Source organism: Mesoplodon bidens (genome assembly GCF_964165515.1).
Source record: "Mesoplodon bidens genome assembly, chromosome: 2".
Taxonomy (NCBI): domain Eukaryota; kingdom Metazoa; phylum Chordata; class Mammalia; order Artiodactyla; family Ziphiidae; genus Mesoplodon; species Mesoplodon bidens.
The window spans coordinates 143,697,338-143,722,736 of record NC_138177.1 but is presented as its reverse complement, the minus strand read 5'-3'; the positions used below and the strand labels follow the sequence as shown (position 1 = coordinate 143,722,736).

General features: G+C 42.3%; 1 pseudogene across 1 annotated transcript in view; it reads right to left on the bottom strand.

Annotated features, from left to right (window-relative positions):
- Window positions 1–2,196: 2,196 nt before the first annotated feature.
- The window catches only part of LOC308605056 (calreticulin-like), a 34,302-nt pseudogene continuing 11,099 nt past the window's right edge, over window positions 2,197–25,399 (bottom strand). Inside the window, exons 3-10 of the transcript XR_014017864.1 lie at window positions 24,501–24,602; window positions 20,680–20,883; window positions 17,769–17,863; window positions 16,313–16,527; window positions 13,965–14,072; window positions 12,658–12,801; window positions 8,514–8,606; window positions 2,197–3,419 (exon numbers count right to left, since the gene is read on the bottom strand). The product of XR_014017864.1 is annotated as a calreticulin-like (transcript). The remainder of the gene's footprint in view (window positions 3,420–8,513; window positions 8,607–12,657; window positions 12,802–13,964; window positions 14,073–16,312; window positions 16,528–17,768; window positions 17,864–20,679; window positions 20,884–24,500; window positions 24,603–25,399) is intronic.

Here is a 25,399-nt window from a genome sequence, read left to right as displayed (position 1 = left end):
GGGAAGGGAAAGGCAGTAAAAAAGAAAAAAAAAGTATCAAATAAAATTTAAAACTGATAATCACTGACCAAAGAGGATAAAGTGCCATGTACTGAAGAGTGTGATTAACTAAATCATTTCAACCCAAAGTCAAACCAGTTAACCAATGAATAAACACAAAACTGGAAGAAAAGACAATAAATATTGCACAGATGTCTCTGGATTTGGGAATAATTAAAATTTTTTACTTTTTTCTTAATGTGTTTGTAGATATGAAATTTTTTACATTGAACATCTGTTACTTTTGAAAATTAAACATATAAGCAGAAGTTCAAAAGAAAAACTCAGTCTGGAGGAGTATGTTTCAGTGGCAGAATGGTGGTATTCCAAAGACAAGTCCTAGCAGGAAACACAAAAATTTCAGTCTGTGTGCACAATGGATGGAACTATGCATTAATTTTTTCTTGTAAAAATTACATTAATTTCTGAAATTGTGTTTGTACAATCAGTCAAAATAAAGGTAAAAAATTAACAAAGGTAAAGCAGCAACTTTAAAAAATATATTCAACTGGATTTTTTGTTTTTTTTGGCTGACCGGCACAGCTTGCAAGATCTTAGTTCCCCGACCAGGGATTGAACCTGTGCCCTCAGCAGTGAAAGCTTAGAGTCCTTACCACTGGACTGCTAGGGAATTCCCTCAAATGGATCTTTATTGTTTACTACTCCCTCAGAATTCTGCATGAAAATCAGTATCTTTATCTGGTGATACTTGAAAATATGTAACAACTGGTAGAACATATGCCTGACCAATCAGAGCAGACATTGGTAGTAAACAATGGCATCCCTAAAACATAGATTCCTTACACACCAGCCCTGCAGCCCCAAGACAGGGTTTAGACTCAGTACCTGAAGCCTTGCTCTTTTTCACCATGAGAAGACTCTTATGTTATAGAAACAGGTATAAAGGTGAAGGGTGCCAAGATATGCTACCCCAAAATATGCCACTTTGGCATAAAGGTTATTTTAAGCTAAAGGCACTTGAAAAACAGCAGATACAAAAGGGATACTTTGATCTCCCCTTTCCGCCTGAATACAGGAGGTAAAGCTCCCATGTAGGAGCTGCCCTCCACATACCAGGAGAAAAGAAACACTCATCAAGTTGAGAGCAAGAGAATTCTACACAAACTGACATTGTTAAAATAATTCTTATCTTCCTTTAGCCTCCCTGTACATTTTAGTTACTTTTCCACAATTGCCTCTCTTTGTTTAACCTAGTATTAAAGCATTTCGGTTTTGCCACTTTTTTGGGTCTTCATTTCCTTATGAGGGCCCCCGTGTCACATAAAACTTACATTGAATAAATTTGTATGTTTTTCTCCTGTTCATCTGTCTTACGTTAACCAAATTCTAAGGCCCAGCTGAAGACCCTAAAAGGGAAGAGGTAAAGTTTTGCCTCCCTGCAAAGGCAAGTTTTTCAAACCAGAACATTCCAAAGATTGTAAGGCCCAGTTACTACAGCAGACTCCAACCTATGGGAAAGAAGGAAGAAGGAGTTCTTGCTGCTTCTCCCTGACCTCACCACCCCACTCCTGTCATACAGGTACCCTGCTCTTTGACTCTGAAATTTGGTTCACACATATCCTCCTCCGAAAGACAGACTCATGAATTCTTCAAGAGCTGGTTCAAAAGTTACTTCTTTCGTGAACTCTTCCCTGAAAGCACCAGTCAGAGTTTTGTTCATTCTTTTAACTAATATTTATTGAGCACCTATGATGTTCCAGACCTAAATTTGTAGCCCTGTGCTATCATAATTGTGTCTGGGCTTGATTCTCCAGCTACACTGGGATTAATTTTTGGTGTACTCCTAGTAAAATAAAGGAAGGAAGAGTCAGCATTTAATCCTCACAGCTGAGTTTGCAAATGTGAAAAATGAGACAGAAAAATGAGAAACAGAAAATAACTCCCACAGGCAAGTTAGATTACTTGCCTAAGGTAATACAGCTGATAAGTAAGTAGGGCCAGGAATCAACCATGGTCACCTTGAACACCTGGCAACCATATTAGCTTCTTATGAAAAGGCTGTCACACTTCATGCAGCTACTTGTTCGTATGTTTATTTTTTGAGAAAATTTTTAAAAGAGGAAAATTACTTTTTGATTATTTTTGTTAAAAGGGTATTTTTTCCATGTGAGACTTGTCTACTAACTGTACTCAGTCATAATAGATATTTACTCACTCATTCAACAAACAGCCTAATGCAATGGAAGGATAATCTTTGGAACCAGACAAACTTGAGTTCAGATACGGGCCCCGCCCCTTACTGGTTATTTGACCCTGAGCAAGTGACTTGCCTCCTCTTAGCAGTTTCTGTATCTGTAAAAGGAAGATAATAATGGTATCCTCTACAATGGCTGTTCTGAGGATTAAATGAGCACATTGCAGTAGTTGCTCAAATTTATAGGAAAGTGCTTTGTGATCTGTAAAGAGCTATGTGAATGCATATAATGATATTGTGAGCCGATGGTACAGAAAGGATAACTGTAAAACCAGCAAACCCGCAAACAAGTAATAATTAACTAAATATTAGGGCACAAAACAGCAGAGAAGCAAAAGGAGTTTCACAAAGTATCTTTGTTTATGTTAAGAGGAAGTCTGATTTTGTTTTTAAGTGCTTGATACACCTGCAAGAAGAAAACATCAAGCATCATCACCCACAAATACAGCTATCAGAACTGCTCAGTAAATACTAAATAATACAGATATTTAAACAAAATAAAATCACTGGATATACTGGAATAAGTTGAAAGTGAGGCTCAAGTTTATACAGAGGCTTTTTTACTGTCAATTATTTTATAAATACCATGATAATGGTAAGTACTAATAGCTACTATTTGTTGACTGTCTTTTTATATCAGGCACTTTGCACACATAGCTAATTTAATCCTTCCTTACAGCAGCCTCATGAAACAGGAATTATCACTCCCTTTCCATTGACAAGTAAAGAGAAGCCCCAAGAGGTGATGGGACTTTCCCAAGGTCATACAGAGCAAAGGAGATGGGATATAGAAATCCAAATTCAATGTTCATTCAGAGAGAGCAAGTAATTTTGCTCCCCAGACTTTACCAAACCATGAACATTCTTCCTTCTAAGCAACATCATTTGCCTCTGAGAAGTAACCACTTGTTACCCAGTTATAGTTCATCCTCTGATCGACATGGACTTCTACATTTTTACCCAGAAATGCTCTTTCATCATCATCTTCCTTCAGCTGCCTGTAATTTCCTGGTTCCTCAGCAGAATCCTCTTCACTTCCCTCTTCTTCAATTCTCCAGATGTCATCTTCCCTTTCTTCCTCCTTTTCCTTTTTCTTCTTGGCCTCTTTTTCCTGTTTTCTTTTTTCCATTTCTTTGTACAGTTCTCTCCATTGCTTCTCTATGTCCTGTTTAGAGTGTGGAATTTCAAAATAATTTACAGATGGTATAAACAAAGTTAACTCACTTTAGAAATGTCTGGCATCTTCCCACACTCTTAAAGATTTCTGGTATGGTGTTTATTTACCTATAAATTTTCAGTGTGTGTGGGGTGGAGAGAAGTGTGTGTGTGTGTGTGTGTGTGTAACTTGTTCATAAATAAAATTGGTTCAGATTCAACAAACATCCACTGAATGCCTACAGTATTGCTAAGCATGGTGTGAGACAGTCTACACACATTATTTCTATTCCTTACAGCAATGTATGAAGTGTTACTGCTCCCACCTTCTAGATGAGGAATATGAGATTCAGACTGATTAAATCAGTTCCCCAAGCTATATAGTTAGTGAGTGGTAGAACTAGAATTAGAAACCAGGTTTTCTGGTTCCAAGTCTGGCCCTCTTTCTGCTATATCACGGGAAAACAACTTTTATGGAACTCTTTGAATTTGCTTTTGAACTGTAGCCAGTACAAGTTTGCAGTCAGACATGGGACTTCTGAGTTCTCTAATGTGTTCATCCAGGTGCTAGAATTTGATCCTTAGAGCCGTCTTCATAAATTATACTACTCAGAGGGGCCTTAAAGAAAGGACATAGTCCTTGGGACTTCCCTGGTGACACAGTGGTTAAGAATCCGCCTGCCAATGCAGGGGACATGGGTTCGAGCCCTAGTCCGGGAAGATCCCACATGCCGTGGAGCAACTAAGTCTGTGCGCCACAACTACTGAGCCTGCGCTTTAGAGCCCACGAGCCACAACTACTGAGCCCTTGTGCCACAACTACTGAAGCCCACGTGCCTGGACCCTATGCTTTGCAACAAGAGAAGAGGCACTGCAATGAGACGCCTGCGCACCACAATGAAGGTAGCCCCCACTCGCCGCAGCTAGAGAAAGCCCGCGTGCAGCAACGAAGAACGAATGCAGCCAAGAATTAAAAAAAAAAAAAAAGACACAGTCTAAACTCCTCTAGGGCTTTAATCCTCACCTAGAGAATCTGGTGGTCTTCTACCCAGACCTGGGGGACAAAGCTAGATTGAGAACCTGCATGCCCAGTAGGATAGGGCCTTCGACAATCCTAGTGGGAGCAAGTGCTTGACATCTTGCTGTGTTCCCCACATTATTCCCACATTCTCTCTTTCAATCAGGCCTTCATTTTCTTATGCCTGGAAAGCACTGGCTACAGTTAACGTCTCTATTTCTTCACTTCCCTCTCGCTGCTCTACTCACTGATCTGTTCCCAGCCTCGGATCCTTACCAAAACAGTTCTTGCCAAAGGCAACAAGAGACCACCTCTACCAACTCCTCAAGCTCACCGGGACCTATAACAACTTGCTAAACCATTTCCTTTTCATTAGACCTCAACCAACTCATATCTTCCCTTTCTGGCTTTCTTTATTTTTATGTGATTACTCTCTTGCAAACATCCTCAACTCCTTTGCCCTTCCCTCCTTTAGTTGGGCAAATCTTCAAATCTGGTCAAATCCAACTTGCCAGGCCTGCACCTAAGCAGAGAAAATGGCGAGAGAAAATAGTAAAAACAGATTGTTCTCATTTTAAACTCATTAAAACTAAACTCAAAAATTAACTATAGTCCAATATAAAAAAATTTTTTTAATGCCAAGACATTTGACAATTAAAAAAAACAAAACAAAAAACTAAACTCAAGTGAGCCCTTAATGCTAACTGATGAGCCTACTATATTTCTGTGGTTGGTTCACTCTCCTCCTTTTCCCCTGGAGCAATGTTGGGCTAGCAAGACTTTCTCAGAGCTGCACTGCACTTGACTATAATTCCTACCCAATTCTCCTTTTCCTCTCTCCTTTCACAGGTGCCTATTCATGCACCCTCTACCCTTCATCTTTCCCAGGCATTATTCCCAATAAATCGCCTACATTTCTAACACCATCTTGGTGTCTGCTTCCCAGAGAATACAACTACATATACTCCCACCACCAGATCTACCCATCTGCCTGTATTTATTCTTATATAGTCATTCTTTATTCCTGTGATTATGGATAAAATATCCATATTCCTATGGAAAGCCAACCCATCTTCTTGGGCACTAGACATCATCCACTCTCATATTCTTAAAAAAAAAAATTCTTAAGAATTCTAGAAATTCTCCTCTTTCTCTCCTATATTGTTTTTGCTCTTTATTGTATCATTCCCATTAACATACAAGCAGGCAGGAAGATCTACTGTATATAAAAAAAAAATCTTGACCAACGTTTCCCTTTACCTACCACCCTATTCTCTCTACACTTATTACAGCAAAACTTCACAAAAGACTAGCTTATACTTGCTGTCTCTAGTTTTTCTCCTTCCATTCTTTCTTGGACCCATTTTTTCCCCCTATACCTCTTACTGAAACTGCTCTTGTCAGAGTCACCAATGAACCCCATGTTATTAAATGCAGTGGTCCATTCTCAGTACTCATCTTCCTTGATCATTCAATACAATTGATCACTCCTTTCCCCCTTAAAATACTTGCTTCACTTGGCCTACAGGATAATGTCCTGGTTCTCTTCCTACTTCACCGGCTACCCTTTCTGTTTTGTTTGCTGGTTCCACTTTATCTCCCTGATCTCTAAATATTGGGGTGCCCCAAAGCTCATCCTCAATAACTCCATCCTTCTGGTCATTGGGGTCAAAAACCTTGGAGCCAACCCTCTTTACTCCAACTCATATTTTGTATCTAATTCATCACTCTTGTGAGTTTAGCCTTCAAAATGGATCTAGAATCTGAACATTCCTCTACCTCCAGCACTACCACTCGCTTCTGTGTTTGTTCCCCTATAGTCCTTTTTTATTCCTATAGACTTTTGCAACGCAGCAGCCAGAGTAACATCTTAACCTATGAGCCAGTTCATATCACTCCTTTGCTAAAAATGGCTCCAATGGCTCCCCATTTTACTCAGGGAAATGGCCCCAACTACTCTCATTCTTTCTCACTCAGCTCTAGTCACACTGTACTTCTTACTCTTTCTTAGACAAGCAAGTTATGCTTCTACTTCAGGGACTTTGCATTTGCTGTTCTCTCCACCAGAAGGCTCTTCTTCCCAAACATCTGCATGGTTTGCTCCTTACTTCCTACAAGTCTCTTAAATGTTGCTTACTCAACAAAGCCTCTCCTGACCAAAAAGCAAAACCCCCATGATGACAGCCCTCTCTATTGCTTTATTGTTCTCTGTAGTTTATCTCACCATCTCATGCATATATATTTACTTCTTTATATGTTTCTTGTTGGGCTCCCCTGACTGAATGTAAGCCTCATGAGGGCAGAAACTTCTCTGTTTTATTTCACTGGTATATCTCCAACAACTACAACAGTGCTTTGAACAAGCACTCAACAAATATTTGCCAAGTGAATATATAAGTTAATAATAAAGATAATTGCTATCATCATTCCCAATTTATAGATGAGGAGACTGAAGATCAGAGAGGTTAAACAACTTGACCAATGTTGTACAGCTAGTAAGTAATGGAGCCTGGATTTGAACCTAAGCAATCTAGCTCTAAAACTCATGCTCTTGACCAATATGTAATACTTCCTCAATAAAACAATATTAGAGGACCTCCCTGGTGGCACAGAGGTTAAGAATCCGCCTGCAAATGTAGGGAACATGGGTTCGATCCCTGGTCCAGGAAGATCCCACATGATGCGGAGCAACTAAGCCTGCACACCATAGCTACGGAGCCTGAACTCTAGAGCCCACGAGCCACAACTACTGAGCCCATGTGCCACAACTATTGAAGCCCGCGTGCCTAGAGCCTGTGCTCCACAACAAGAGAAGCCACCGCAGTGAGAAGCACGCACACCACAACGAAGAGCAGCCCCCGCTCGCCGCAACTAGAGAAAGCCCAAGCGCAGCAATGAAGACCCAACACAGACAAAAATAAATAAAATAAAATAAAATAATTTATTTAAAAAAACAGTATTAGATGACAACCTCAAAGTAAAAACAAAACAAAACCAGACTAAGAAGTGTCAAAGTCTAATTTTTATTTTTTCCATGATGACTGTGTCAATGCTTCTTTGAAAATGCTAAGTATCAAAGTTCTCTCAAAAATTTCTTTTTTGGGACTTCCCTGGTGGAGCAGTGGTTAAGAATCCACCTACCAATGCAGGGGACATGGGTTCGAGCCCTGGTCTGGGAAGATCCCACATGCCACGGAGCAACTAAGCCTGTGTGCCACAACTACTGAGCCTGTGCTCTAGAGCCCACGAGCCACAACTACTGAGCCCACATGCCACAACTACTGAAACCCACACGCCTAGAGCCCGTGCTCCTCAACAAGAGAAGCCACCACAATGAGAAGCCCGAGCACCACAATGAAGAGTAACCCCCACTTGCCACAACTACAGAAAGCCCACACACAGCAACGAAGACTCAACACAGCCAAAAATAAAAATAAATTTCTTTTAATGCCTGTGCTTTGCTGCTGCTCTAACCATGAGCCTCGTCTGCCTTTTGGGTAATCAATCATTGGCCACAAACCTGCTTGAATGGCCCTTCCTGCAGAACCAGGAAGTCTGGATGAAGGGTGGCACCAAGAAGAAGCCATTGTCCTAAGTATCACTCCACCCGTAAAATAGTTCTAGGAGAGCAGGGAAGCTGGTAAACAGCACTAACATCTTGCTTCTTTCTCCAAGTCATCCATCACAAATGGGTTCAGTGGCTCCCTTCTAGATCACCACACTGTGAGCAGGGAGTGTGACACAGAAGGAGAGTGCATTCTAACTCAACAAGTTAAAGGCTGCATGTGACCTTACACAGTTTATATATACTCTATGAATCTCAATTCCTACATCTGAAAAACGGGAATAACAATACCTGTCTTGCTGGGTTGTTTTAAGGGCTAAGTGGGAAGACTTTTGGAAAGTGTTCATAGAGTCAAGTACAAGGTTGTAGATGTCCAATGAATACAAGTTCTTTACCCTGCCTCTCAGGGCCATGTAACCAGCAAATGAGACAATGACTGTGAGACTGATTTTTTAAATGCAGAGAACAGTGCACAACTGAGGAGTCAGACACCTGGAAATCCAAATGAGGGAAAATCTTACTTTTCTTATTCCCCAGCTCTTATTTCCAGCCTCTTCTGCAAACTCTTGATCATTTGTAAGAAGGAAATTGTCAAAGATGCAGCCTGATTTCACCTGTTGAAATGGAAACAATGGGATTATTAGAACTAGGTCAAAAGACTTTTAAAAATCACCTGGAAGCTTTGCTAAATGCAGATTCCTAGGCCGCAAACCCAGAGATTTTAATCAATAACTGAGGTGGAGTGAGGGGATACAAAGATGATTAAGAGCACAGAGGGTCCAGAATGCTGTACCACCTTAGCTGATCTGCTCTAGAAAGAAGTTACTTTACTGTTTCCCAAGGTTCTGTGTTCTCCAAGCCTGTGACCACTCTTTCAGAGGGTTGTGAAGAAATTTTCATCATTCTGCTAGGCTCCAAACTTCTGTCCAGTGGCTCTTGCCCCAGCTCAGATTGACAGTCTCTGCTGCCACTTATAGATGTCCTTTTTAAGGTTCTCTCCTCAATATAATCAGAAAAACTAAAAGAATATGGGGAAAAGAAAAGGTTTAAAAAGAAGTGCAAGCACAATTTAAGATTCTCTACCATATTTCTCTATTTTTAAAAAATAACATATTCAAGATGTACAATTAAAGAAAAAGATGAATCAAGTCAATGGTATATAATAATTTCAGTGTTTATTAATGATAAAGGAACAAAATAGAAAGAGCAGCAGTCATGGAGTCAGACAGCCCAGCTCAACAACATACTAGCTGTGTGACTTTGGGGAAGTTACTCAACTCCTCTGAGCCTATTCCCTCATAAGTGAAGTATTAAAAGTAACTCCCTTGAAGTGTTGTCATGAGCATTAGAAATAATATATGTAAAGCACAGTGTCTAGCAGATAATAGTCATTCGATAAATGGTGATAGTTATTATCATAACTTTTCAGTATCTGGATATGTTTCAAAAGAAACAAAAGGAGAGTCATTCTGGATTTTTTTGCTTTAGCATTATATGTTAAATAAATCAGCAAGTTAATTGTGTAAGAGCCGTTGTGTGACAACGAGAAAGTTTGCAGCATGAGTTATCATGTGTCCTTCCTCTAGGGTTTGAAAAAAGTTTTGTTTTGTTTTGCTTTTTTTCAATAAGGAAGACTTTTATTTGGCTTACATCATCCCCCCAACCCTGCCTTCAGCAGAAAAATAAATGACAAAATAGCCACTTTGAATAAAGATCGTTAATTTCCTCTGAGCCATTTAAAAAATTGGTTTTAATAATTCCTTATGCAACTTTACGATTTTTTTCTTTGGGATTTTTTTTTCTTTTTGTGAGTTGGGATTTATTTATTATTATTATTATTATTTTTCTTTTTGAGCTGTCAGCAGTCTTGGTTACGAAACTGCTCGGTTTTTGGCTCTTCCATTTTTTCTACTCACACAAGAAATGTTTCCAATCTCCCCTGTTCTCTTTGGTGCTCACTTACCCCCATCCCCCCTACACTAAACTCCTGGCTCTGCCTCCAACTGAGAATCAGGACATGAGGGCCAGTCCTGCTTCCTACAGCTAATTAGTGGAGGGACCTTGGTTTACTCATATCTCTTCTGTGCCTCCATGTTTTTATCTGGAAAATGGAAGAAAATGTAATTTCCCTGCTTTCTTCATACAGTTCTCAGGAGAAAAGAATATGTGAGAAAGAGCTTTGTGAGACTGTAAAGCCTAAAAAGTTAATTCACTGAAAGTTACCTGGTTTCCTGTGATGTCCCACTTGAATCATAAAATGGAAAGAGTGCCAAACCTATGTTTGAGCACTTACTAGCTATGGGATCTTGACAAGTCAAGTCGCCTCTCTAAGCCCTCCACTTCCTGGTCAGTAAAACGGAGATGATAAGCCCTACCCTCCAGCCCCACAGGGCTGTGACACAGACCATATGACCTAAGGAATGTCAATGTGCTTTGCATTATGGCTGTTAGGCTATATTCATTGCATTTTTTGTCACTACTCCTTCAAAGATCATGAGGAGTCCCAAAGCTAAGAGAAAGAATTTTCTTGTTCACTGCCATCTCCTCCTAGTCTCTGTCCTGATGAAAGAATGCCGTATCTTCTGCCTAAGGAAGAAAAAAGGAAAGAAAAGAAAAGGGACAGTGTATGGGAGTGTAGGAACAGAGAACAGGATGGGTCAGGGACTAAGCAGGAAGATTAAGCAGCTTACTAGGCTAGGACCTGATGCAGAGGGCGATGGACTCACAGAGCATCTGGAACCCCGGGTTGGCGCAGGGCAGGTGAGAGAATTCCGGCCCATCTCCATGCTGAGAGTCGCTAGGCTTTTCCAGTGAGGTGCAGGGACCCTGTGATAAACTGGATGTGTTGGTCTGGCTGAGTGAGTAGGGTGGAGTAGGACTTGGGAGTGCCAGACCCAACTAGAACTTAAAAGGAAAGGATGCCTGCAAGGGTGATGTCAGCACTGTGCAGAACTGTATCACAAGACAAAAAAAAAAAGAGATAATGCTGGAGTTTCAGAAATGTAGTCTCTCAGGATTTGTCCCAGACCTGCTGGATCAGAATCTGCATTTTATTAAGATCTGAGTGATTCATACGCATGTTAAAGTTTGAGAAACACTCCTTCAGCATGGTTTAAATTCTCAAATAGAAAGTTTTGCCTACTTGAGGAGGAAGATAGAACTCAGAGCAATTAGTGTCAATTTTTAAATGAACAAAGAAACTGTTTAAAGTGTGTGCCTTAATGTTTTCAGTGGAAAAAAAAACCCAATGCACTTTAAGGAAACAATCAGATTAGGCATATTAATGTGACCACATATTTTTTCAAGATGTAGAAAGTTCCTATTATTTATTTAAAAGGGAGAACTGAAAAAAAAAGAGATAACAATGGGAATTTGTACAAACTGTATCCACATTCTTCAGATAAAAAAGGAACAAAAGAAGGACATATGTCTCTCTTCTTCCTTCTCTCCTGAACCCCTACTATGCACATGGTAATTTACATACATCATCTCCTTACACTTGTGTGCTGGCCTCACTGAGTCAGGAAAACAAGAAAGTCAAAATAAATAAATAAACCAAGAAAGCTTCAAATTGGGGGTGTCTGTTCAAGAGACCTTTAGCAGCCTTGAACTGTAGAAATCACTGGTCAGAGACAGAGATTTCACTGGCTGTAGAACATTCCAGGATACACCCAAGAACAAGTGGCTGCAGTTTCTAGAGGCTCTATTGTATGGTGGGTGTAATCAATAAACAAGGACTTTACGGGCTGACAGACCTTTGAATCCTGTCTCTCCCATGCACTAGCTGTGTGCTCTTGGGCACATCATGTGACATTTCTGATTCTCAATTCTCTCAAACATAATACAGGGTAATAATAAGGGATATTAATGCTCACTTTCCCTTCCTCTCCAAGGGAATTCCAAGACTATGTATTGATAGGTTGCAGTTTCCAAGAGGCCTCCTGGGCTAAAGCTTTCACTCTGGGGCAGGCACTTGAAGTGCTCTCTTTCTCCTGAGTTGGGAAAGAATCCTCGCATTTTCAACATCAGGTCTCATTGGAAGAAAACAACTCTGTGAAGGCCTGAGTATCTGAGCCCTCCTCTCCTCCTTCAAATCAGAGCCAGGAAAGGTAACTGGCAGAGAAGAGGGAGGCTAGGTCAGGATTTGTCACCATGGCTGGGACAGTCAGTCCCAACATCTATCTGGGGATTTTAATATTTCAAAGTTTTACCACATCTCTGATTCCCTTTTATTTCCAGAACTGCCCCAAGATTCACATAGGACCAGCCTAGCAGTATAAAGTATTGGAACACTGAATCTAGCCTCAGAAAGGCCTGCATTCAAATTCCAGCTCTTCTGCTTACCAGATGTGTCTTCAGGCAAGTTAGCTAACTTTGCTGAATGTCAGTTTTCACATTTAGAAGTAGGAGATTTCATAGTGAGAGTTAAATGGCATTTACAAAGTCTTTGAAATAGTGCTTGGTACATGGTAGAGACTAAATAAATTTTAGCTATTATAATTATTAGGATGAATATAATTAATCCCATTTTAAAGAGGAACAGTTTGAGGTTTAGAAAGGTCAAGACTCACTCAAGTTTTGTAATTTCCAGCCTGGAGCTCTTTCTACTTTGTGGAACCTTTAGAGGGACTGTTCTTCCCTGGCTCTGAGCCCAGAGAGATTTACCCACCAAAGGTCCAGGCCAAGGACACTAATGTTATAATAGTGACAAATGGTTGGGTCGGGTTTATATTCAGCGTTGTCTATTTCTGGATGAATCCACTCCCCCTGGTAACTGAGATTGTGAATGATCCGAGGTTTACATTGTCCCTAAGCAAAGCACCAAAGAGTGAACATGGCATTAGTATTTTTCCATTCTTCTCATGCAATCAGAAAGATTAATCAATTAGGCATAGGGATTCAGAGCAGGATTCCTTGAGCTTCTCTCCCTTGCTTTGAGCTAATGCACAAGACTCTTCCAGGTTCCCCTTTCATTTTTTTTTTTTAAAGATGTTGGGGGTAGGAGTTTATTAATTAATTTATTTATTTTTGCTGTGTTGGGTCTTCATTTCTGTGCGAGGGCTTTCTCTAATTGTGGCAAGCGGGGGCCACTCTTCATCGCAGTGCGCGGGCCTCTCACTATCGCAGCCTCTCATGTTGTGGAGAACAGGCTCCAGACGCGCAGGCTCAGTAGTTGTGGCTCACGGGCCCAGCCGCTCCGCGGCATGTGGGATCCTCCCACACCAGGGCGCAAACCCGTGTCCCCTGCATTAGCAGGCAGATTCTCAACCACTGCGCCACCAGGGAAGCCCCCAGGTTCCCCTTTCTACCCAGAGGGATATGAACAAGGTAGCAGAGACCCATTCTGAGCCTGGTCCCAGCTCTCTGCATAAGTTTGTTCATGATGTTAAGAAAACGTAGCTTCACAGGGAACCACCATCTAAGGACTCTGGACTTGGGGCCATTCTCTTCCTGGTGTGCAGTATAGGAAACTGTGACCAAATAAAACAATGTTTGTTTCAGTCAGTATTATCTCTGGAGCATTTGATAGTCAATTCCTTTAGTTCCCTCTCATTTCTGACATGAGGTCAGGACTTAGCCCTTAAAAAGAAGTTCCCCCACCTTCCCCCAACATGTTTGGCTCATTCATGTCCTACCCTTCCCCTTTCTGGACCACTTCTGAGACTTCCGGTTCCTGACCCCAGACCCATTTCCTGTTTTGATCATGTTCCTTTGACTGATTTCCACCACTCCGGACAAATCCCTTGCCTAGGGCTCCCTGGACCTCCGCCTCCCAGCATCAACCTTGACCAGACCACCTTCTCCCAGATAGGCACAGCCCTGAGAACACGGCCCAAATGAGGCTACAGTCTTATGGAGAAGGGGAAAGGAGGAAGATGACCACAGGATCTCAGAGTTTCTGTTCTGTAGATTAAAATTTACATCTCTTCTCTCTTATTTCTCATACCGATTGGCAGGAGAGACCCCCTCACCTTATACTTCAGGTTTGGTGTCAGGGGCCCTTCCCACTCCCCATTCATTGCCTCATTCCAGTCGTCTGGCTTCTTGGCTTCCAGGTCTGGGATGTATTCGAAGTCTTCCTAGTCCTAAAACAAAATGTTCCTCCATGAGGGCAGATGGGTGGGCCGGAATGAAACTGGGGTACAGAGTACAGTAGGGTTGGACCTGGCGCCCTACCCCTGCCGCTCTCCTGTCCTCACCCATGTGAAAGCCCAGCTCAGGACTCTGCAAACAAATCCAAAACATACAGCAGAGAAAAAGCCTTTAAGCAACTCCAGTGCCTCCTCATATTCTCTATCCTTCTGACCTTGACTACTTTAAGCTCAAATAAGATGGGAATTTCCCTTATCCTGGCCCTCTCCCTTCCCCAGTTATATGCCCTGACTATTAGAACAAGTCTTCTAGCCTGAGTCCCTCTTCCTGAAGGCCTCTCTTAGTGACCTGCCTTGTACCCCAGCATGCTCCCAGATCTGTATCAGTACTCCCTTGTACCCCAGGTTCCTTCTATTCCCTAAGACAGAGCTCCAAGTCATGGCCTGTCCTAACGTTCATATTTCTTCTGCTCTGGAGCCTCCAAAGTTTTGCTCTATCTACCTGGCAGTTCACCTTGGTGCTGACCACTTCCCAGACTTACTAAAGGCTTTGCTGCCAAGCCCACTAGACTCACAGTCATTCAGTAGCATGAAGTTCCCTAGTTCCTGGGATGCCTCAGCTGTTTTGTGGTTCCTGAGACATTAACAGTCAGCACCCTCTCCTGGGGGCTATAGACTTGATAGAGCTCAGCCTATCTAAGTCGTCTCCACCTTCTCCGGGTCTACTCAACAGGGAGCATAGAGGCCTGCAGCCTCTCCCCTCTCCCTCAGGCCTTGATCCAGCCCCGACTACATCAGGTGCATGGTCCACACCAGGAGGGAGAGTCTATGGTTTGTCTTGCTGCCCTGAGCCTGCCTGCTGGGTCTGGAAGTAAACTAGTCCCTAATTCTCCCAGGGTGCTGAAGATCCAGACACTGCTTGATCATCTGCCTTAATTCCCTGACTACACCTCCCTCCCTCTGGGTTTGGAGCCCACTGAATCTCCCTACACATGGCTGGGCCACCGCCCACCTCTCTACAGGCCTCTCCTTAAGGAATGGATTCCAGTTGCTGGGTGCCATGCTGCTCTTTGCTGAACCCTGAGCGTCTCCTCTGCATGAGGGTGAATCTGCTCTGACCTCAGGAGCAGCAGCCCAGCAAGTGAGGCCCTCCATTACCTGGCTCCAACAGACCATTCCAACTCATCTTCCATCACTCTCCACCTTGAACTTTATGCTCCTAAAATACTAAACGGCTGCTTTCAGTTCTTTACATAACCATGTTACTTTCCACTTAACTGATGTGCCTTCACTCCTGCTGTTCTCCGGGTCTGGAATATTTTTCCTCCAACTCAATTTCCCTTGCTGTAATGAATTTACTGTTTGAAATTCAGTACATGATTAACACATAAATGCCATGTATTAAGAACTTATTATGTACCAGGCATTAAATTATGTATATTAGCTCATTTAATTGTTACAACAACCTTCACATATAGGTATTATAATAATCCCTGTTTGTGAAATTTCACAGCAGTTATATTCCTTGCCCAAGGCCTAACTGCTTATAGGTGGGGTTTCCCAGTTAGTAAAGGGTGGAGCTCAGATACAAACCATATCTGTCTGACCCCAAAGTCTATGTTTCCAATCCCTAGGTTAACCAAATCACTGAAGCATGCCTCTTCCTTCCCAGAACACCACCTGCACCCCAACTCAGCCTGAGTTAGGAGCCTGTTTGGGGCTCCCACAGGATTTGGCTTCCCTGACTCTCACCATTAATTACACAGTGTGACCTGCATCTACGTACTTGTCTGTATCCCTCACTAGATTCTGAGTCCCAGGAGGATTCTCAGTCCCTGGATTGTTCTATTCATAGCTGTATCCAGTACAGCTTTCCAGTGAATGATAATGAATCAGTGAGTATATTCCACATGTTTCCCATATCAATAACTTTGGAATCAAAGAGATCCAGGTTCAAATGTTGGTTCTAATGTATGTGTGCCTGGGCAAGTCACTTCATTTTTTAAGCATCACTTTCCTTGTCCTCATAGAGGCTGCTAGCAGGGGCAGTAAATCCTCAATAAACGTGAGGTGCCTCCCTCTTCCCTCCATGTCTCTCTGGATACCAATATTTAGCTGGACACCTCCTTGAGGGAAAGATGCTCCCCGTTTCTGCTCCATTGTTCCTAGCTTCCTTTGCCCATCCCCAGAGCTAAGATCCCCTCCTGCTTCCCAGCGAAACACCTCACCTCAGGTTTCTTATCTTCAGAATCCTCTATTTGTACGTGTTCATCCCATTACCTTGGTTTCCGGGCATAGGGGTCTTTTATCTTCCTGGGAGGCAAGAAGTCACAGTCGTCCTCCAGGTCCCCAGCTGCTACTTGCTGGTTGTTAATTTTGACCTCATAAGTAGCATTGGGGCGAATAATCAGAGTGTACAGGTGAGGTGAGTGTCTTTATTGATCTAGAAAGGGAACGAGGAATATTTCAGTCCCCTGTTGGACCTCAAGCATTAAATGCACCATCTAAAACAGACCCTCAGTTCCTGAATGCCACCTCCCACATAGTCACAAACACACTTTACCACATCCCTCATCCCATTTCTCTGGTTAACCCAAAAGAGACTTTGGGTCTCATTCTCCTGAGTACAAACTCCTCTGGTCTCACCTAGTTCCCAACCTTCCCTTCATCACAGCTCTGGTCATTCTTTGACCTTGTCTGTTTTTCTGTCTGTCCCACTAGACTCTGAGCTTCTCAACTGCAGGGATCATTTCTGACTCATCTGTTGTATCTGCAGGTCCCAGCACAATGTCTACCCTGAGCAGGATCCCAGGGAGTCCCTGTATGCACAGTCCTGCTAGGGAAGGACTTTGCCCCAAACACAAGTTCTCCCATGACTCAGGACCTAGGGGCTTCTCTAGACTCAGTCTCTGCCTCTCTCCTGTGCTCTACTTGTGCCAGACTTCTTGCAGTGCTACTCTTTCTCAAGTCTCCTTGACTTTTCTCATGTGATTACCTCTTCTAGTAGCTCAGTCCTCCCTGAAATTGTCACCTTCCTTTACAAGACCAATTCATGCTCATCATTCAAAACTCAGCATAGTAGAAACCTTCTCTGTGCTACTCTGAAGCATTTCCTAAGGCACCAGGTTGGGTAGGGGGCCTCCTCTGTGCTCTCACAGACCCCAATCAGACTAAGTAGTCATTCTCCTTTGCTTGACTCTTACCTTTACTGGACTCTGAGTTCTGTGAGATTAGAGGCCATGCCTGGCTCACTCTATGCCCAGCCCAAGGCCCAGCACAGAGATGGCATTCAGTGATTTCCTGTTGAGTGGCTGATGAAATCAAGCTATTATCCTCCAGCCAACCTAGATCTCTCTAACCCTGATGTTACTAAGGTAAACTCACCACCCATTTCTAAGTCCAGCACTCCCCATCTCCCCCGTCTCTTCCAATATCTAGCAGTGGGGAAGTGGGCCATGGTAAACATTGTTCCAAGAGATAAGCTTACATGACTTCCTAGGCTTTCAGATCAATTGCTTCTATGTGAAATCCTGTAATTTACAGCACTTCTCTGGGTCTATTTTCTAATCTGCACAATGGAGATGCTAGTACTTAATTTATAGGGGTGTTGTAAGGATTAAATGAGGTAACAAATGCAAAATTATTATCCTTCCCCCTAGGCTGAAGACCAGCCCACACACTCACCCTGTGCTTGATGGTCTTGCTGTTCTCATGGTATTTCCCTTGATAACGAGAGATGACTTGTACTTTGTTGTTGCCAAAGCCACAGATGTCAGGGCCTGGAAATTAAATCCCAATACATGAATTTACATCACTTTTAGGCAGTTTGCCTGTTTTGTGGCTAATACAGACATAGCAGGAAAGAGATCGCACACACAAATTTAGGATTATTTGAGGAGAATTTAATAAAGGGACTATTTTAATTCTTTGTTTTGTTTCGGGTTTTTTCTGTTTTTGTTCTTTGTTTGTTTTTGTTTTTGGACACCATGCGGCATTCGAGATCTTAGTTCCCCAATGAGGGATCGAACCTGCGTAAAGGGACTATTGTAAATGGTGGGGGCAGGACATTGAGAAAATATAAGGAATAATGCTATGCTCCAGGCTATTCCCATCCCTGAGCTTGAAGGGGCTAGGAGAAGGGGCAGTTACCAAAGCCCAGGAAAAAAAGGAGTTCAGTAGAGAGGGCAGCCAGGAGATAAGCTGTGACTTTCAGCCAAGGGACACAACTCCCCTCCCTCCCTGTGATCTTCTGCCAGGTTTCCATTGACCAAACCCAACTGGAAGCCCCTCCTGTGCCAGGCACTTAATACCACGTCATTTAATTCTCACAAGGAGGTATTACTATCTCCACTTTTAGTTGGGAAAATTGTGGCCCAGAAAAGTTAAGCAACTTGCACAAGGTCAAACAGCTAATAAGTAGCATTGCTGGGCTTTAAACCCAAGCCTAACTAGAAACAGAGCCTGAAGCTCTTCCTGCTTTGTGAAAACTTTAGAGGAAACTGTTGATTTGTGAGTCCAGAGAGCTTAACCTGGCAAAGGCCCAAGAATAGGGTTTTTTTTTTAAATATAAATTTATTTATTTATTTATTTTTGGCTGCATTGGGTCTTCATTGTTGCGCGTGGGCTTTCTCTAATTGCAGCGACGGGGGGCTACTCTTCGTTGCAGTGCGCGGGCTTCTCACTGTGGTGGCTTCTCTTGTTGCAGACCACGGGTTCTAGGCACATGGGCTTCAGTAGTTGTGGCACATGGGCTCAGTAGTTGTGGCTCGCTGGCTCTAGAGCGCAGGCTCAGTAGTTGTGGCGCACGGGCTTAGTTGTTCTGAGGCATGAGGGATCTTCCCAGACAGGGGCTCAAACCTGTGTCCCCTGCATTGGCCGGTGGATTCTTAACCACCGTGCCACCAGGAAGGTCCCACCAAGAATAGGTTTTAACCTAGTTTTTCTACCTAATTTCCCATGCTATTGCTCTCTGACTATCCTAAACATGTGCCTGTGTGCACCACACACACACACACACACACACATACACACACACACACTCATTGTGCTCTAGCCACACTGGTCACATCGTTTTTCTACTTGCATTTGAATTTCATGTCTCTGAGCTTTTGTACACACTGTTTCCTATGCCCAAATTACATTTACTCTATCTCCTTTTCTGCTTGTTAAAATCTAACTCATTCTTCAAAGAATAATTAATACCTTCTCCAAAAAGCTCCCAGGTGGACATGCCATCTTTTGTGATCTCATAACTCCTCATCAATACCTTTTTAAAAGTATGTCTTCATTCTGCCTTTTAAAAAATGATTCATATGCCTGTGTCCACACCAAGCAGAAGGCAAAAGGGTAGAGTAGAAGAAGCCCAGGCTTTACAGCCAGACAGACTGGGTTCAAAATCTGACTTCCGACTTACTCATCTTGGGCAAATTTCTTGCCTTTGTTTTCTCATCTGTAAAATAGAGATGATAATAGCCCAAACTTGTTGGGTTGTTTGAGCATCAAATAAATAATATTCATTTGAAAAGGAAAAAAGTCACATTAAAAAAACCTATTTCCAATTTCCTTTCTACAACCACCATGTACATTACAATATAAGCACCTTGTGAGAAGGGTAGAATCTGAAAAAAATAGAGATGGGCAGACTCATGTTTTAGACCCCCATAGTGCTTTATTGGTCTACCTAAGAAAGGGATTGAAAAATAAGAAAGAGATTGAAAGATAAGAAAGAGAGTTGAGGGAGAAGGGATTCAGACAGAAAAAGGATGAAGCAGCTGAAGAGGAGGATTTTGGCAAGGGCAAGAGAGAGACCTGGAGCTCCCTGGGAAAAGAAAAAATATCTAGAGAGAATTTTAAGGAAATGTTGGTTTATGATGTGTAGTTTAACCCTTTCCTCTGAATTTGTGCAAAAACCTTCAGTAAAATCCACATTCTTCACCGATGATTTGGGAGTTGGATTAGTTGCTGTTGTTTCTTGGTTTTTTAAATATCAACCACGTTGAAACTGAGCTAAGTAAGAGCTGGACTGCTCCAAGGAGGGCCAGTATACTGAGGTTACAGGTGCAACACTGGATGCACTACAGATGTTGGATAAAGGTGATTTCCCTAACCTTCTGTGCCTTTCTCTCCCTGAGGGCAGGAACCTCCTTCAGAGCACAAAGCCTTATTGTAATAGGTACATTTGAGGGTATCTACACAGTTTCTTATCCCTTTCTCTTTTTCTTAGAAATGGAAAGTGTCTCTCTGTACCGTAGCCTTGTTAATACCATGTGACTCTTCACCTCTATATTAACATTTAGGTTTAGAGTTGCTTTTCTCAGGTCTTCTAAGAGTCTTACCACAGAGCGAGGTGGAGCTATCACATTAGAAATTTCCTGTTCCAAAGAATGTGTATGTTTGTATGTGTATGTGTGTATAAAAACTGTATATATATAACAATCATTTTGCTGTACAACAGAAATTAACACGTGGTAAATCAACTATACTTCAATACAATAAATTAAACATAAATAAATTTCCATCTGAACCTTTTCTACAACTACAGTGGCTCTCATTAAGACCTCACAGGGCTGACAGCGACTGCTGTCAGAGAGCTTACAAAACATGATGTAATACTCGGATTCTGAATGCATATCCTCATGGTTCAGGGTGTCAAGAAAGAGTTTCACGAACCCACCACCGCAATGGATGCCTTGCTTGTGTTTTACTGAAAACTGAACCACCAAGTTCTCGTTCTCATTGCTGAATGGCTTGAACCTGGTGGGGAGGGCATAAAACTTGGCATCTTCACTGGTCTGGAGACCTGAGAGCAGAGAGCACAGAATCTTTAGATTTAAATACCCTAAGAGCAGCCAGAGAAACCTAGCACTTGGTCTCACCAATCTCTGCTACTTTCTTACTCACCTACTGCATGCCAGGTTATGTCCTGGATGCTTTACACACATTATCTTATTCAAGCCTCAGAGCAACCCTGCAAAATTGGTACTATCTTCACTTTTACAAATTAGGAGTCTGAGTCACGGGGAGGTGAAGTGACCTGCCTAGGGCCACAAGGCTAGTAAGGAACTAAACTGGGATTTTCTTTTAAATGCACCCACTTTATTTTTTTTTTAATATTATTTATTTATTTATATATTTGGCTGTACTGGGTCTTTGTCATGGCACAGGGGATCTTCGTTTCCTCATGTGAGATCTTCGTTGCAGCACAAGGGATCTTTAGTTGTGGCATGTGTGATCTTTTAGTTGCGGCAGGCGAACTCTTAGTTGCAGCATGTGGGATCTAGTTCCCTGACTAGGTATCGAACCAGGGCCCCTGCACTGGGACCACGGAATCTTAGCCACTGGACCACCTGGGAAGTCCCCTAAACTGGGATTTTTATGACATGTTTGACTGATACTTTCTTTCCCTTATACAATACTGTCTCTGATTTTCAAGAGATACTTAAATACTATTCTGAAGCCTTACAAAACAAGCTCTGTTTCTATTAAGACCCCATGGGTGGCCAGAATCAGGCTCTGCCGTGCACAACTGCTGTGGTAGGAAGAGGCCCAGCACAGACTCTTAGAATAAGTAATAATTGTTGCTAACATTTGTTGAACACTTCCTCTTTACCAGACAATATGTTTCATTCATGTGTATTACTATCCTTAATCCTCATAAAAACCCTATGAGGTGGGCCCTACTAATGTCTCCACTTTATCATGAAATCATTGAGGCTATTTCACTTGTCCAGAATCACACAACCAGTCTATCTAATTCCGGAGCCCCCAACCCGAGACTTTATCTCCTCCTCCAGAGAATATCGGAGCTCTAAGGGGTCTTAGAGCCTTTCTAGTCTAACTACATTACTTTACAGGTGACAAAACCAAGCCCCAGAGAGGGAAAGTTACTTATCTAAGATCATATAGTCACAAGTGACAGACACACAAGCCAAGTGTCCAGACTTCCAGGCTAGTGGTCTTTTCATTATTTTAAGCTGCTGCCCAGCTTTCTGGTTATGGCTCTGTCACTTTAACTCTCTGAGTCTTAGCTTCCTCATCAGCAAAATGTGGGTAATTAATCATACCCCAGAGGGTTCCCGTGAAAGTTAAATGGGTAAGAGATGTGAGAAGCACTTTGTAAACTGTCAGTATAAAATGCAAGGGACTATCATTATTCATGCTTGGTGAGGATCCTTCCTTCATGATCCCACAGCTCTTTGTACTTCGTTGGGTCACATTATGTTGCAATTAAGTTTATTTCAGTCTCTTTGAATAATTTTTAAGCTCCTGAAGAGCAGGGGCCTCTTTAATATAAAGATCTAAGGGGAATTCCCTGGCAGTCCAGTGGTTAGGACTCTGTGCTTTCACTGCCGAGGGCTTGGGTTCGATCCCTGGTCGGGGAACTAAGATCCCACAAGCCACGTGGCACGGCCAAAAAAAAAAAAAAAGATCTGGCATAGAGGAAATGCTCAATAAATATGTGTTAAATTGCTCAGAAGGATCACAGGTGCTGATTCAGATGTCTCTCGAGAATTTATTGCACACCAGGCTCTGTGCTCTAAGCACTTTCATGTCTAATATTACATTAGGAGCTGTCTATATTTTAAAGAGTATGCTTATTTCCCCAAAGACCTCAAGGGAGGCTAGAGTAGCCAGAGAAGACTTCATGGAGGGAGGAGTGGGCACAAAGGAAAGAGCACTGAACCCACAGGTAGAAAACCAAGTCTTGAATTTCCACTCTACCAAACTTAGCTGTGTAGCCATGTGATTCCCCTCCACACACACATGCGCGCCCCGGAGCCTCGTTTGAACCCAGAACCCTTTTAGAAAACCAGGAGGTACCTAATGAACCTGAGTAGGATGAGGTATGGGGAGCAACAACCAAGAAATCAAACTGAGAGTAGAGGACTTCCCTGGTGGTGCCGTGGTTAAGAATCCATCTACCAATGCAGGGGACACGGGTTCAAGCCCTGGTCTGGGAAGATCCCACATGCCGTGAAGCAACTAAGCCCATGTGCCACAACTACTGAGCCTGTGCTCTAGAGCCTGCGAGCCACAACTACTGAGCCCATGTGCCACAACTAGTGAAGCCCGTGTGCCTAGGACCAGCGCTCGGCAACAAAAGAAGCCACCGCAACGAGAAGCCCGAGCACCGCAAGGAAGAGTAGCCCCCGCTCACTGCAACTAGAGAAAGCCCGTGCGCAGCAACGAAGACCCAATGCAGCCAAAAATTAATTAATTTTAAAAACAAACAAACAAACAAACTGAGAGTAGGTGGGTGGCTGTGCAGACTGAGCCCTCAGAAGAGTCACTCAGACAGCCTCTAGTTCTCTTCTCCTTGGGAGACAATTTTCCAGAGTGGATTTAAATGAGGCTTTAAATGTTCAAGCCAATTTGTAATTCTCCTCTTTACTAAACATGAAAATGAGATCCATAACAGTAGCCAGGAGAAAGAAGATGGGAAATCACTCCCGAGGACAATCAATGGATTCTATTTATAGGACAGAAGCTTTCTCAGACAAAAAACCATTGCCTAGAGCTCCTCCTTCTCTCCTAATATTATTTGGCTCTTACAGCAGCCCTGTCTAATGAACATGGCAAATGATGACTATTATCTCCATCTAATATCAAGGCTAAGAGAAATGAAAAGTCTTGCCTAAATTATGCAGTCAGCAAGTCATAGCTCTAGGTCTGTCTGCTCAGTTCTCTATTGTACCAAGCAGCTCCAGGGGAGAGCAGTATTTGGGGGTTACATAGTGCTTTCCCCTGTTTCAAGTGCAGAGTGTTAAATTTAAAAAATCCTAGGGTTGGGGAAAGCAGTATAGTCCTGGGTAATGAACACAGTCCTGGAGTCAGACCTAGAATCAGGTCTCAGCCCCAGCTCTTGCCAGCTGTGAATATAGCCTTGGGCAAATTATTCAACTTCTCTGAGGCCCCCTGAAAAATTGGGAACATAATAGTAACCATCTCATGAAGTTATTAGGAAGATTAATGGGGATAATGTGTCTAAGAACTTACTTTTAAATACCTGTTACTCGGGCCTCCCTGGTGGCGCAGTGGTTGAGAGTCCGCCTGCCGATGCAGGGGATACGGGTTCGTTCCCCGGTCTGGGAGGATCCCATATGCCGCGGAGCGGCTGGGCCCGTGAGCCATGGCCTCTGGGCCTGCGCGTCCGGAGCCTGTGCTCCGCAACGGGAGAGGCCACAACAGTGAGAGGCCCGCATACCGCAAAAAGAAAAAAAAGAAAAAAAAAAAAAAAAAAAATACCTGTTACTCAACAAATACATTATTATTTTTGTGGAGACTTCATTCTTCACATTCTACTACTTCTTTTTATTCTAAGAAAGAGAAGTGAACTGGTAATCACAAATAAAAACAGTTGTATAAAAGTCAGAACTTTCTCAGTAAATTAGTATGTTCCTAAATTGTAGTAATTACCTTTACCCTATTCTTTATCTCTGTAAATTTTTCCTGCCGTGAGCTGAAATTTACCATAATCCAGCCTGTGTTCAGATTCAACCCATCGTTTTTTCCATCCATCTAGGGAGTTAAAGAAGAAAAAGAGCAACATATAAAAATGGTTTGTGTTTTTTTAAAGACAATGAAATACAGCCAAGGCTGATCAAGTCTTATGGGAACAGTAACGGGATATCAAAAGATAACTCCGAACTACTGTATAGCACAGGGAACTATACTCAATATTTTCCAATAACCTATAAAGGAAAAGAATTTGAAAAAATATATATGTAGGTACAACTGAATCGTGCTGTACACCTGAGACTAACACGACATCGTGAATCAACTATACGTCAATGAAGTAAAATAAAATAGAGTACTCCAGTATTCCTGAAATCCCCCTCATTATCTGATGCCTGAACCCCACCATTTATGCACTACCATATGGTTAGTGTTCCATTAATGCTCTAACCCACCCTCCCCTATGAAAGTGAAATCCTGAAAACCACTACAGGAATGTTTGTTTGAAAGGCATGAGACACTCTCATAAAAGTTGGTGGAAAATACGGTTGAGGGACTGAGCCCTGATACACATTTATGTTTAGTAAAACAAAATAATAAAATTAGCTTACCAAGTAAAGAGATTAGCAATATCATTTTATACTTCTTGAATTAGTAATGATGATATTGAACAATCAATTTCCATTTACCCTTTTTTATTGCTTAAACTTTTTAGACTCTCCTCTGCAGTTTCAAAGAGAGGGTGATAAATTTGTTTTGCTTTGGCATAGATGGCATATAGACAAAGAGGCATTCTTTTTGGGACCTGGCACTCCATCCAAACATTCAGTGCCTTTCTGATTTTATGCCTCAGAGTTGCT